Genomic DNA, 13,943 nt, shown 5'->3' on the forward strand with positions numbered 1-13,943 from the left:
TTTAATGATACGTAGAGATAGTGGCGGCTCCAGGAATTTTCCTCAGGGTTTTCTTGGGTGGACTCGCTCTATTACAATTTTTTTTTCTTCAGATTCTCTGTTACAGGTTTTTCTTTTTTAGATTTTAGTTCAATTTTTTTTTAGCTTTTTCTTTTTGCTTGAAAGTAATGTTATGAATACCATTTTGAACCATGTTTTAGTTTGTTTAGTGGAATTGGATATTTCGGTACCGATCTATTTCGACGTACCGTTTCAAGGTTTTTCGGTGTTTCTAAAAAAAATTGAAAATAATATATATTTATATTTTCTTATACAACATAAAATTATTGATCCAAATAAGTAAACCTCAAACAAAACAAATCATTTAGTTTTTCTTTTTTGACATTCAAATCATTTAGTTATTACATAACAATTACTGTTTTAGAATATTAAAACATAAATATGTTATTAAATAATGAAAAACAACAACCAAAAATATTACAATAAGAGTGTATATATGTATATCAACCCACTACAAAACTGCTTTACATAGTTTTTTTTTTTTGGGTCTTTTATAATTTGTATTCACTTAATTGTAAGGGACCACAGACCACTACCCCAATTCAATGCCACGGCCCCATCCACCTTACACTAAGAGACAATAGCCAATCAGCAATTTCAACAAAATTACATATTTTTATATTTACATACACAAAAAGACAAAAGCTAAGCAATTTATATCGTCAAAAGATAAGTCTAAGTCACAAGACTCACAACACAAGTTAGACTATGAGTATTAAGAGAGAGAGAGAGAGAGAGAGAGAGAGAGAGAGAGAGAGAGAGAGAGAGAGAGAGAGAGAGAGAGAGAGAGAGAGAGAGTTGAAATACCTTGATGTTGCCTGAGGTCAGGGGCGGCGCTGCCGCGGCACGTTGAAAGCTGAGGTTCTTATTTCCTGATCTCGCTTTTGTCGTTGCCGATCTCGCAATCTTCGACCTAGACCAAGTCAATCTCTGATCTCGCCGTCGCAGTGTTGCTGAGGACCAAAATCTGCCTTGCTGAGTCTTTTTTTTTTGTTGAGAATAGCTACCTTCCTTGCTGAGTCGCTGTCGCTACTGAGAAGTGACTCAAGTGAGGACGTGAGGTTCTTATTAGGTTAGGAATTGTTTTAGTTTAAAATATGATTGGGTAATGGGTAATTTATATTTGTTGAGAATCCGTGGGTTTGCTCTTTGCTGGGTTTGCTCTTTGTTGGGCTTGCACCGATTAGTTTATTTATTTATTTTGAGAATCTGTGGTTTTTGTTTTAAGTATATTGGGCTTTTTTTCCTAATGGGCTTGCCTGTTACAATTTTTTTTTTTTTGGTTGAAAGTAGAACATATATATATATATATATATTTATTTTATTTTATTTTATTTTATTTGAGGGTGTTCCTAATTTTGATTGAGGGTGTTCCTGGGAACACCCTGACATGAACGTGGCACCGCCACTGTGTAGAGATATATAGAATGTTTTAAATTTGAAAAATAAAAATTAGATATCAATTTAGGTAAGAAAAAACGGTTTGCAATCAAAGAAAATGACAGGTGCAAAATCCTTTAGATAAGTTGCAGTTCATAAGTTATAATTGAAATAATACCACTTTCACGTATATCTACTACTAATGCTATTTTTATTAAGCATCAATTAACAATCATAAAATAAATTAAAGAAATGCTAAAATTAATATCAATTTTTTCTACAAGAGGTTTATAAGTTTGACATGATAGTAAATATGATTGAGCCACAACATAATTTAATAATTTTTAATTATTTATCTTTCTAACATGTTTAAAAATTGACACATAAAGCATGACAAAATAGTTTTTTAGTCCAATTCGTTCCAATAAGTCCACATAGATACATTAGATTCATTTTAGTCCAATTTGTTCCATTCAGTCCACTTAGATTCATTCGGTCCATTTTGGACTAATGGGCCTTAAATTAATTCTTTTTATAGATTTCATTTTTTTAGTTTTGGGTACGAAAATTATTTTTTTTCTTCTTAATTTTTGAGTTAAAAATTATGAAATTCTATTTTATTTGTGCCAAATTCTTTAGTTTTGGGTTAAAAAACAAAAACAAAATAGGTATTAGAACTTAGAGGTACAAACCCTAAAACAATACAAATGGTAAATATTCAAAAGATTGCCTTGAAATTCAAGTTTCAATAATATAGACATTATGCTTATATTTGAAAAAAAAATTCTACAATTCTAAAATTATATAATAATTTAAACTTAATGTAACGTGTCACATGCATTTCATGAAATGAGAGTTTACTTTTTATTTATTTATAAATATTCTTGGATATATTCAAATTAGTTAACTAGTTATGGTATATATATTTTTTAAATCCTTTTAATAACATCTTCTCCATTTATATAAAACAATATTATAATTATGTAATTTAAATATTTTTAGTAAATTACGTTTTTAAATTATGTTTTTTTTATAAGATATTACAAAGTTATATTAAGACAAATATAAGTATGCTACTAAATTGAAATATAAAAACAAATAATTTAGTATACATAACCATTTTTTTAGTTCCCGAATTTTTTGTTCAAATTCTTAATATACCACATGTACCTTTACTTACAATTTTGTGTCATATTTTAACTAAGTTTTTTGTTTTTGAAAAAAAAAAAAAAATTCAAGGCAAATGAAAAACATACATATTTATGTAGTACAAGAATTAGTATTACAAAAAAGGAAAAGACTTACGTCCAGTATTTAAATGTTATTTCTTAGGTTTTCCTCTTAAGATTCTGCCATGTGAATTTTTTCTCATAGAATGAAAATGTATTTTTAATTAAGCTGCTACAAAAAAAAGAGTACTAACAAGGGTAAAATGCCCTCACAAAAATTTAAATATTGTCGCAAAATGTTATTAGCAAGGACATATAGCACTCGAAGGCCGTCGTATTTGCTCTTGTTGCTAGAGATTTTGTGACCATACATTCACAAATAGATAATTTATGAGAGTAATCCACTATCGTTACTAAATATATTACCAAACAACAATTAGCGAGGGGAAGTAATCGTCGTTAACCACTATTTGTGAGGACCTTTATACTCTCACAATTAGTTATTTGTGAATTTCAAATTAACGACATACTTTTTAAAAACAAATAATAGCGTTGCTAAAATTTATTTATGAGAGCTTTTAACCTCTTGCAACTTATTTTTAGCAAGGAGAAGTAGTCGTTGGACAACTATTTGTGAGGATTTTTATACCCTCGCAATTAATTATTTACAAATTTCAAATTAACAATGAAACAAATAACGATGTCGTTAAAATTTATTTGTGAGGGATTTTAACCCCTCGCAATTAGTTAGGAATAATAGTGACAACATTAAGCTGTCACTTAAAACGTTTTTGAAAGGGGTTAATGAGCATCGCTATTCTATAAATTGCGAGGGACTTTGTTGTCACTATAAAATTATTTATGATCAAATTTTTATGTTATCAATGATAATATTTTATATGATTTTTGAAATTTTATTTATTTATTTATTTTTAATTTATTTTATATCATTTTTGTTTAACTATCATATTACAATAGTACAATTATTACTAAAAATTGATACAATAGTACAATAATTACTAAAAATTGATCCATCGAAAGATAAAAATTCATATAAGTTCATACCTTAAAATATAGAATATACAAAGAAATCTTGAAGTTAAACCTTGTTTCAAATTTAAACAACTAGAATTATGACAAGATCTATATTAGTATTCCTTTGAGTCACCCTCCAAGCTATTTTCAACCTCCTTGTTATTGTTTGAGTTGTCCTCTTCATCTCTGCTAGTACCATCCTTAAAAAAAAAAAAGAAAAAAAAAAAGCATTAAACATGAGTTAAAATAAAACAATTAAAGTGAATTTGTATTTGTATCAATGCTTCAATAAATAAGTACATATATTACTATATCAAATCTAATCATATAATAATATATCATAAACAACAGTAATAATTTTTTTTTTAATTTAACAACGATAATAACTTAATTTGATTACTTAAACCACAATCAAAATTAAATATAAATTAAAATAATATAACAATTTCGGATTTATGTGCAACAGGCAATAAGGCCCTCCACACAATCCAAAGCTTGAAGTCAGGAAAAATATATCTTGGCCCTTGAAGTTAACAAAAGTGAAACTTCAAGTCCAAACCTAGCCACTGGTTACAACAGGTTCACCCAATGCAAACCTTGGCCAATACTATTAATTATTGTCAGTAGTAATTTTGTCCTAAAACTAAAAGATAGGATAGGCCAAACCATCAAACAAGGATGCTTCTATGATGGTCTTGGAAGAGAAAAAAAACACCAAGGCATAGTGTTGTTAAAAGCGTTGAGTGCACTTAAGCGCAAAGGCCTCCTGGAGCCTAGGCGCAAAGCGTAAGCGCGCGCCTGATCGATGTGAAGCGCACATTTAAAAAAATAATAATAAATTAAATTTTTTTTATTAATGATCAATACAACAATCAAGTGATCAATTAATCATATAAATTACAATAAAACATTTTATATAATTTATATAACATTTATATAATTCTTTTGTGCTTTACAAAATATATACAACTATTATATTTGATGGCCATGATTACAAAACATGGTTGAATCAAAATAAAAGTATAAAACCAAGAAGACAAAGGCTAACAAGTACTAGAATGTTAAGTACTGTTAATCTTTGTGAGTGCCTGGTTTAGCGTTTGTTTGTGTGGTTGTGGTTAAAAGTTCAAAAATATCTAAAGAGATAGGTTTAGGTGTATGGTAGCACACCAAACTATTAGTTTTTATATATATTAAATCAATGGCTTATATCAAACATATTTATATCTAATAGCTAAAAATCAAATCAGGAATTAAAAAAAAAATATATTACAAAAAGCTCAAAAAAGCGCGCTTTGCGCTTAATAAAAAAGCTCAAAAAAGCGCGCTTTTGTGAGGGCACTTCGCTTTAGAGGGAAAAAGCCCCAAGGGCTTTGCGCTTTGCACTTAAGCGTGCTTTAATCGCGTTTTTAACGACACTGCCAAGGCACTTCATGAACAATAGGGAGAGACCCTTAACAGTACATGAAGACAAGGGGTCAAAGCTGTGGTTTTACTAGTAGAAACAAAACAAGAAGCAATCAATGTAAACATAACTAATTGTGAGGGTATACCATGTAAACATAACACATGCCAACATGAGTAATATGCTTTTTTATATATATAAAAGTTGGGTTGGAGTTATTATAAAAGAAAAAAAAAAAGTTGGGTTAGAGTTATACCATGTGTACTTAGAACCCAAACCATATATATTGTGTCCTTAAGAGTTATTATAATGTTGATTTTTCTGTTTCAAGTTTTATAACTGATATCTAAGGTAAATTCATGTATACGCATGAAAATCTCAAAAGCATAGTATCTCCATAAGATTGATTGGTGAAAATTTTAACTTGGAGACCTTAACTTATCATCTAACACCAATACATGCATCTTACTATATTAAACCTCTATGGAGCACAGAGCATACTCTAGTTCCTGCATATGTACCTTATATACAATTCATAAGCCATGCAAAACCATGCACATGGTCATGACAAGTAATGAAGATGCACATGGTGATATGTTATAGCACCTGTAATGGTTAATATGAACCAGCAGCTTCAATCTCAAATAGTTCTCCGCCATTAAAGAACTTCTTTCCAACTCAAAATATAATACATTCAAATTACTAATATAACTTGTTACAAACTTACAATGTTCGCTTCCGCAGTTTCATTCATAGCAGTACCATCACGGTGAGAATACGCCACTTCATACATCTCACCTCTCTCTATTTGCTTGCCATTCTTGTTTGCCTACAATATGGTCAGTACATTCGGCATATTAAAGCAAGGGTGTCGATTCAGTGGTGTCGAATCACATCTATTTCTACTTTAGAACGCAAAATAATATATGCTTTGTTAATTTTTGCATGTTATTAATATATATAATGTTGTTCTTACAATGCTATCCGCCGTCTGGGCATAGCTTCTGGATCCCAGCGTATGCAACTCCATCTACTTCGCACGCCGCTCTTTGTTATCTTTAGACAGGTCCTACGAACATTTCAACAAAGTCACTACCAATTACAATAACAAGCTAATATATAATACTCTTGAGCACAGAACCTATGAAAGCAAAACATTTATACTACTGTAACAACTTAGCTCTCTCTCTTTCTCTCTCTCATCCCCATTATTACTTTTGCATTTTGCAAGTAATATTTTCCTTCAGTATATACCATGTGTAAAGTTGAATTAACACATGTCACATTTTCAACGTAATAACAAACTTGCATAAAGCTTTAAACAAGTAATAAAGAAACCCCTTTTACCGTAGCTTTTTGCCTAGTACCTAAATGGCTTTCCAGCACCGATTCTTGTATTGTTGTGGCACTGAAGGCCAACGAACATAACTGATTGGGCACATGTCATACCTTCTTGCTATTGTTCCCAGCCACCTTGCCTAAGACCCACCTGCTTTATTTACTTGCAAGAACAGTTTTTTCCCCGGTGGCATATTCCAAATGTCGTCAAACTGGTAAGGCCCACGTTTATTGGGTACATTGTCTGCTCCAGATGCGGGTACGTCCTCAGGATCTATTAAACCACCAACAAGTTGCATCAAATTACAATGAAACACAAAAGAATGAAATGTCAAGAAACTAGCCATTGGGATGCTTAGATATTCCAAAAAACATATAAGTAAGTTTATATTGTATCCTTATTAGTATAAGGGTATTTAATGACAATATTAATATATATTCAGTCATAATCCTCAAAATGTATGACAAGTGATGAGGGTCATGTGGGTCTAAATCTCAACTATCTAGCCACATACAAAAATACACCAACCTGGTGGTTATGTCTCGTCATCACTCCCCTGGGAATGTCGTCTATCATCATCAGTCGGAGGAGCTTGTTGCCGTGATTGTACTACATTCGACCCCACACGTGAAGAGCTCTCACCAGGCTCAATGAACTCAAGTCGCCGCTTCCTCCCCATTCCTGTGTGCAATACCTAAACAATATAAGCTTGTTAGTTATAAAAAACATAATGTTACATATACATAAATCGTAGGTTAACTGATCTAAATTTCTAGGAAAAGTAGTTCATTACTTAACATATCTCTGGCTAGCAATATTAGCTAGGAGATAGGGCATAACAGTAGACTACATGAGTAAGCTGTAAGCACATTTTACAAATTGTCTTAAAATAGTGGAACTTCCTATGTGACCAAAATTCTCTCTATCCTAAGTAAAAGCCACTTCCCTAGTGAGTAATGTGACTTCTGTCCACTGCCCTAGTGAGTAATGTGACTTCCGTGGCTAGATAATCATATTAGACAGTAAGACTTAGCATATATTTTTAATTTTTTGTTTCAAAAAGTAATTTGAGGGGTGCAGGAAAAGCATTAGAAAAATCATTACCAGAAGCATCAGAATGCCAATCATAAATGAGAAGAAGAATGGAGCAAAGGCTTTAAAACACTGCACCAAAACATCTAAACCACAAGCAAGATAGTTCATTTTAAGTCCAAAATGTAATTATAACACCTTCAATCTTCAAAGCAAGTTAAAGAATTGACCGTCCTATGTGGCTAATGGTTCCATAATATTGATCCAAGTAAACTTACATTAAGTTCATATAATTGGATTTAAAATCAAAGAGCCTTAAAACTACTTTGACATCAAGACAGACTTATAAGTAAATGGTAATAGTTGAGGATATTTATCCTCAATGAAGCAAACAGATGCAAGCAGAAGGTGCAGACAATCAATGTGTAGAGCCTTCTTGATGTGTAAGGTAATTGTATTTGGGAAGCTCTTGCTTATATAAGTTCTTAAAGGATTTCTAGTCAAACTAATCAAGCTGAAAGAGAGAAGCATAAAAAAGCAATTAGGTATGAATCTGGATATCTTACATGTCATATACATAATAAACATCATAGTGAAACAAAAATTTTCAATCTCAGACAGCCGATGCATAGAATTTTTTTATTACCTTGTGATTGATGTAAAAAAGTAACAATCTCTTCCATAATTGTAGTGCTTATGGATTAAAATGTGTTGCTTAGGAAGGTATTGACTTACAAGCACATATGGCAGCAGCTAGGAAACTAGAAGCACATGACCTCACAGTCCTACCATTTTTTCCCCCCTCCCTTTTGCTGCTAATGGAAAAGAGAAGGGAGAGGGAGGGTTGGTTCTTCAACTGAAAGGACCCCCTTTAAGTGGTGCAGATGCCTAAATTTTTAAGTCAATAAAGTGTATGCAAAATGCAACGCCCGTCTATCAAAACCAGTGACCAAAAGGAGTAGTTTTAGTCTTACTATGGGGTCTCCTAATTGAAATGTAGCTGATCAGACCTAAAATCTTCAACATGGCCCCATTTTGACATAAACCTCTATTCGAATCTTACTGCAATCTATTGGCTATTTTGCTTTACAGAAAATCTTCTAAGAATTTGTATGGACCAGAATTACAAACAAAAGAAACAATCAGAGAACACTTTCACATAGCTAAAAGGGTATCCAATTTGTTGAGAGAAGAGGTGCAAGTTGTCAATGTATACCAATACAATGCCTTGTTCTACACTATTAATCCAATAAACATTTTCGTTCCACAATATTTCAGAACTACTAGTATCATTTTTGATTGACACTGACACCCAAAAAACAGCATCCAAGCATTTTTAACTTTAATTTAGCATCATAGAAAATATGCTATTCCCAAAATGGATTAAAAATATCAAAACTTTAAAATTTCCTAAACGTCCAAGAATCAATCATACCCCTTTGGAATACCCCAAAGGCTGAACCAACAAAACCATCTTAATCAGCTAAAATTGATAAATATTAGTATTACCCAAATATCAATTCTAAGAGTAAATAGTGTAATCATAAACATCTTACGAAATGAATCAAAAGTCAGATATAAATATAAATATTTTCTTTTTTTGCAATTGGGTACCTGGCAAATTGCTTGTTTCGTGTAATGAGTAAAGGCTAATGAACATAGAGTATTACCTAAACCTCATTTGTGCTTGTCATGCAAGCCATTGATAGTGCGATTACACCTAGACAAAGAGGCCAACCTTTCAAACATCCACTTTCTAGTTCATATAATGTGTGGTCAAGAACCAACAACATACAAAAGACAAAGAAAAAAGAATATCAACAACAAGAGCTAATACGAAATTGCAAACAAGAATTAAACTATCATAATTGAATGTAATACTAAAATAAAGTGATACCTGAAATCTGCCACCTCCTACCCTTTACAGTCTCCACACTTGATGGTCCTCAAGTTTCTGGAGAAAAAAAAAAGGGTATGATTATTGCTAAAAAGTGCAATTAAGAACTTTAAATAAACAAATACTAACAATGGTATTTTAGGAACAGAACCAAAGAAGAGAACCCATATTACGTCTAGGTGCAATTGTAAATCCATTATTTGCATCTACATTCTTATTATTGCTTTAATAGGTACAATCACACTCAAAAAAAAAAAAAAAAAAGTCAACGCAATTTTCGTATACCCTGGTAAATAACAACCCATGGTTTTTTTTTTTTTTTTTTAAATAGCAACCCAAAAAATACGGCACAACTTCTAGTAACCAATGAATATCATTAATAATTGTGTTTGTGAACTCCTCAAGAATCCTAAACTACGAAAATAACACTCTAACGTTACCAAAAACTTTTTTTGGCCAAATAGCTGGTTGGAGATTTTGAAGATTCGGAGATAAGAAGCTTCTGAGACCAAAATCCCCTTTTTCAACCTCCCGAAACCCAAATCTCCAAATCACTAAACCTAAAAGCAAATCAAAACCCATTTTCAGAGAAGACATAGAGAGAAAGAAATCGAATGAGAGAGAGAGAGAGAGAACAAACCTGCTGCCGTCGGAGTCCACGTCGCCGGAGTGTGTGGGAGGGAGGGAGAATGAGGTAGAGAGTGTTTGGGAATTCTGATGGTTTGGTTAGAGTGAGAGAGTAAAGTGTTTAAATTTTGGTGGGAACCGAAGAGTTTTAGAGGGAATTCAGCAGATTTTTATTATGACAACATTTTGACCTATTATAGCGGATTTAAAGCTGCCGCAATAAAGAGAGAGTAGGCTAAGGTTTATTGTGACGGGAATATTACTTGTTGTGGCGAAAATCAAGCCCGCCTTAATAACTCTTTACGGATTTTTTAAATAAAATAATATTTAATACTTCAAATTAATAAAATATAATTCAATAATTAAAAAAATATAATTTAATCCTACAAATTAAAAAATATATAATTTATTACTTCAAATTACTAAAATAAAATTTAATACTACAATTGTCAATAAAATATAATTTACTAATTAATAACAATATAATTAAATACTTCCAATTATGTAAATATATTTTAATACTACAAATTAATTGGGTATAATTTAATAATTAATAAGATTTAATATAATACTTCAAATTAATAAAATATAATTTAACACTACAAATTAATAAAATAAAATATTTTAATTAATAAAAATAGATTTTAATAATTCAATTTAACAAAATTTAATATATATATATATATATATATATATATATATATATATATATATATATATATAATTAAAGCCTTGAAACTCCCACAATTTTCCATGTCACCACTATTTACTTTTTCTTTTTATCTGCCACATCATTTTTATTTTTTTGCTCCAATTCCAGTTAGAACACGTCTTTATTTCTCTCTTTTCGTAACCCTTCTTTGCCAAAACCCACATTTCATCATTGACTCAAATAAAAGCTGCCTCCATAAACTCTAAACCTTCAACAACCCTAAAGGTTGTAGCCAGCGTCTCCCTCTGCCTCCGAGAAAGTTGCTATGCCTTCTAGTCTTCCAGAGGCTTTATTCTCTCTCTGGCTACAATCTCTCCAAGTATATAATCCACTACATACATATATTTTTAATGTTTACGATAGAGACTAAGGTACCAGCATAAGCAAGTGATACAGTTGCTGGGTTGCACCGACACGCCATTTTTGGCATCGTGTCGGTGTCCGACACGTATCGGACACCGGAACCGGTACGATTCGCCGGACTCCGGTGTCCAAGCAGTGTCTCTTTTTTTTTTTTTTTTTCGCTTCTCCGACACGGCACCGACACGGCTCCGACGCGGCGCCGACGCGGCTCTGACGCGGCGCCGACACGGCAGCAGTGGAAAAAAAAAAGAAAAAAGAGAAGAAAATCACAGATTCTCAAGTCGACCGAAACCCACATCTCGGATTCTCAATTTCTCACTTCTCAACCCACCCACCCTCCCTCCGACCTCTCGCCGCCGCCGCCGCTGCCGTTGCCCTCTGTCCATCGCCGGAGCTAGATCGGGCCGATCGGCGAGCTCCATAGACGTCGCCGCCGTGCCCGGTCCTTCCCGATCTCTCTCTCTCTCGGCGTGGACATCGGGTCCCCGACCTCCATTAACGTCCCGTCTCTCTCTCTCGTTGTTGTTTTTTTTTTTCTTTTCTTTTCTTTTAGATATTTGGCCGGTGACGTTTGGGTCATTGGGTGAACGGATCAGTTATAAATAGTCACTTATTATAAGTGACTATTTATAAGCACAACGTGCTTTTGCTTTTTTTTTTTTTTTTTTTTTTTAAAAACCACTAAAAATTTAACTTTGTGAGAGTGGGATATAATGTAATGTTATTATTGTCATTATGTGCCAAATATAATGTTGTTAATTGTTATAATATAATATTGTTATTTCTATAGTTTTATTAATTTATTAAAGTTAAACTTAAATATTATAGATGATTTTACTAAAATAAATACTGAAAGTATAAATTGAAAATGAATATGATAGCTTTTGAATGTAGCTTATTTAAACTTTTGGTTTGTACTTTAAACATTTTATGTGTATTATTGTACTACTTTGAGTGTTAGTTTACTTATTTGTAGTTCTTAGATAATTTAAATTCTAGACATAAACGTATTTTATGACTAAAAATATGCCTAAATATAAAATTTAATTAATTATTTAATTGCCGTGTCCATGCCGTGTCGTGTCCTTGTTTTTCAAAAATTGCCGTATCGCCGTATCAGTGTCCGTGTCGTGTCCGTGTCCGTGTCCGTGTCCGTGTCCGTGCATCATAGTACAGTTGTAGAGAAAAGTGAGGCTATGAAAGACACTGCAATAGAGAAGGGAACACAAGTAAAGGACACTATTGTAAGCACAACTAAGACAACTGCGGACTACACAACATCGACCACAAAGAAAGCAAAGTTGCTCAACGTTTATCCATATTGGGTTTTCAATTGTACATCTAATCTTCCTTAGGAGTAGAGTATTCAATTCATGTAGCTACAGAGTTTACAGTCAAGCTGCTAAGGATCCTATTGTAGCGACAGGAGAGAGTGCAAAAGAATAAACAACTAGGAAGAAAGAAGAAGCTAAGAGAGAATTGGAGGCTAGAAGATCAGCCGAAAGAAAGGTATGTGTGTACCAAAATTATATCTTTACTATTGCATAGACCTTCAATTATATGACTTTTTGAACATGAAATTCTACATGTTTACCTTCATAGCTTCACAACACTAAATTGATGTTTGTGAAAGTAGATCACTAATTTAAAGTTGCCACAAGATAGTATACATTTATTTAGAATTGCCAAAGACTAAGGTAGTATTAACTGTATAGATGCATATTATGGATTATGAAAACATGTAGCATGGTAAGAGGAGTCTTGGCAATAATTTAGATTGAATTTAGTAGCAGTAGCCAAAATTAGGCTACAGTTAATTACTGAAGCATTCATCGGTTTGTTGTAGTTCACCCTTCAATAGTGTACAAATAAACATTCTCTTTGTTTGTGTTCGTGACTAATCTGATGTTAGAGACTTTTTATTTGAACTATTTTTCCTTTGTTATTTTCTGGTCTATATTTATTCTTCAAACGTATTTATTCCTTTGTTATATTTTGCTCTATGGGTATTTATTGTAAAATATAGGTTAATGCACTTTTTTATTTAGTTAAAAATTTGTATTTTGTTATTGTGATTTTCTTGTTTTGATACTTTTGTTGTAAGTGAGTGGACAAGTTCTTGCATTGCGAGTGTCCTAGACAATGTATTCAAATAATTTTTATTTCTTTGGTTACATCTTTCATAGTTTATGAATTATGTTTGTTTTAATAATTCGAATTAAGCTCTTCTTAATTGGAGGCTTGGAGTGAAACTTATCGGGAATTTCTATTGAGACCTTGCATTGAAGATAAGAACATTGACCTGATCCCTTCGTGACATTCAAGGCTGGGTCTTATCAAAATGAAAATTTTTCTAAGCAAGGTATGCTTTAGTTTCCCCACCTATCAACTAAAATCCATCTGAATTTAATTAAGTCTTTTACTATCTTTGATGTTAGGGTGTGCTGTCAATTAGGGGTTTCATTGTACATTTTTTTTCTTTTTTTGCAAACTGATTATTAATGTACCTTCAAGCAAATTAAATATATATGATTATTATTGAATTATCCCGTGCATCGCATGGGTTAGCGACTAGTTTAATTTAATACTTCAAACTAATTTAATATGTTTTAATTTAATACTTCAAATTAATAAAATATAATTTCTCACTACAAATTACTAAAATATAATGTAATAACTAAAAAAAATGTAAGATGAGACTCGAGGACTGAAAATATTAAAATATAATTTAATATTACTTTGGAAAAACTAAAATACCCCTAAGACTAAAAGAAGGCCGACTTACCTCCATAAACGTAGAAAATGACCGAAACACCCCTACCACCCAAAAAATGGTTGAAACACCCCGAAGCAAGAAAAATAACTAAAATACCTTTGAAGCCTATAAAAAGACCACAATACCCTTGAATCTTAAGAAAACACCA

This window comes from Castanea sativa, chromosome 2, assembly GCF_040712315.1.
Source record: "Castanea sativa cultivar Marrone di Chiusa Pesio chromosome 2, ASM4071231v1".
Classification (NCBI taxonomy): domain Eukaryota; kingdom Viridiplantae; phylum Streptophyta; class Magnoliopsida; order Fagales; family Fagaceae; genus Castanea; species Castanea sativa.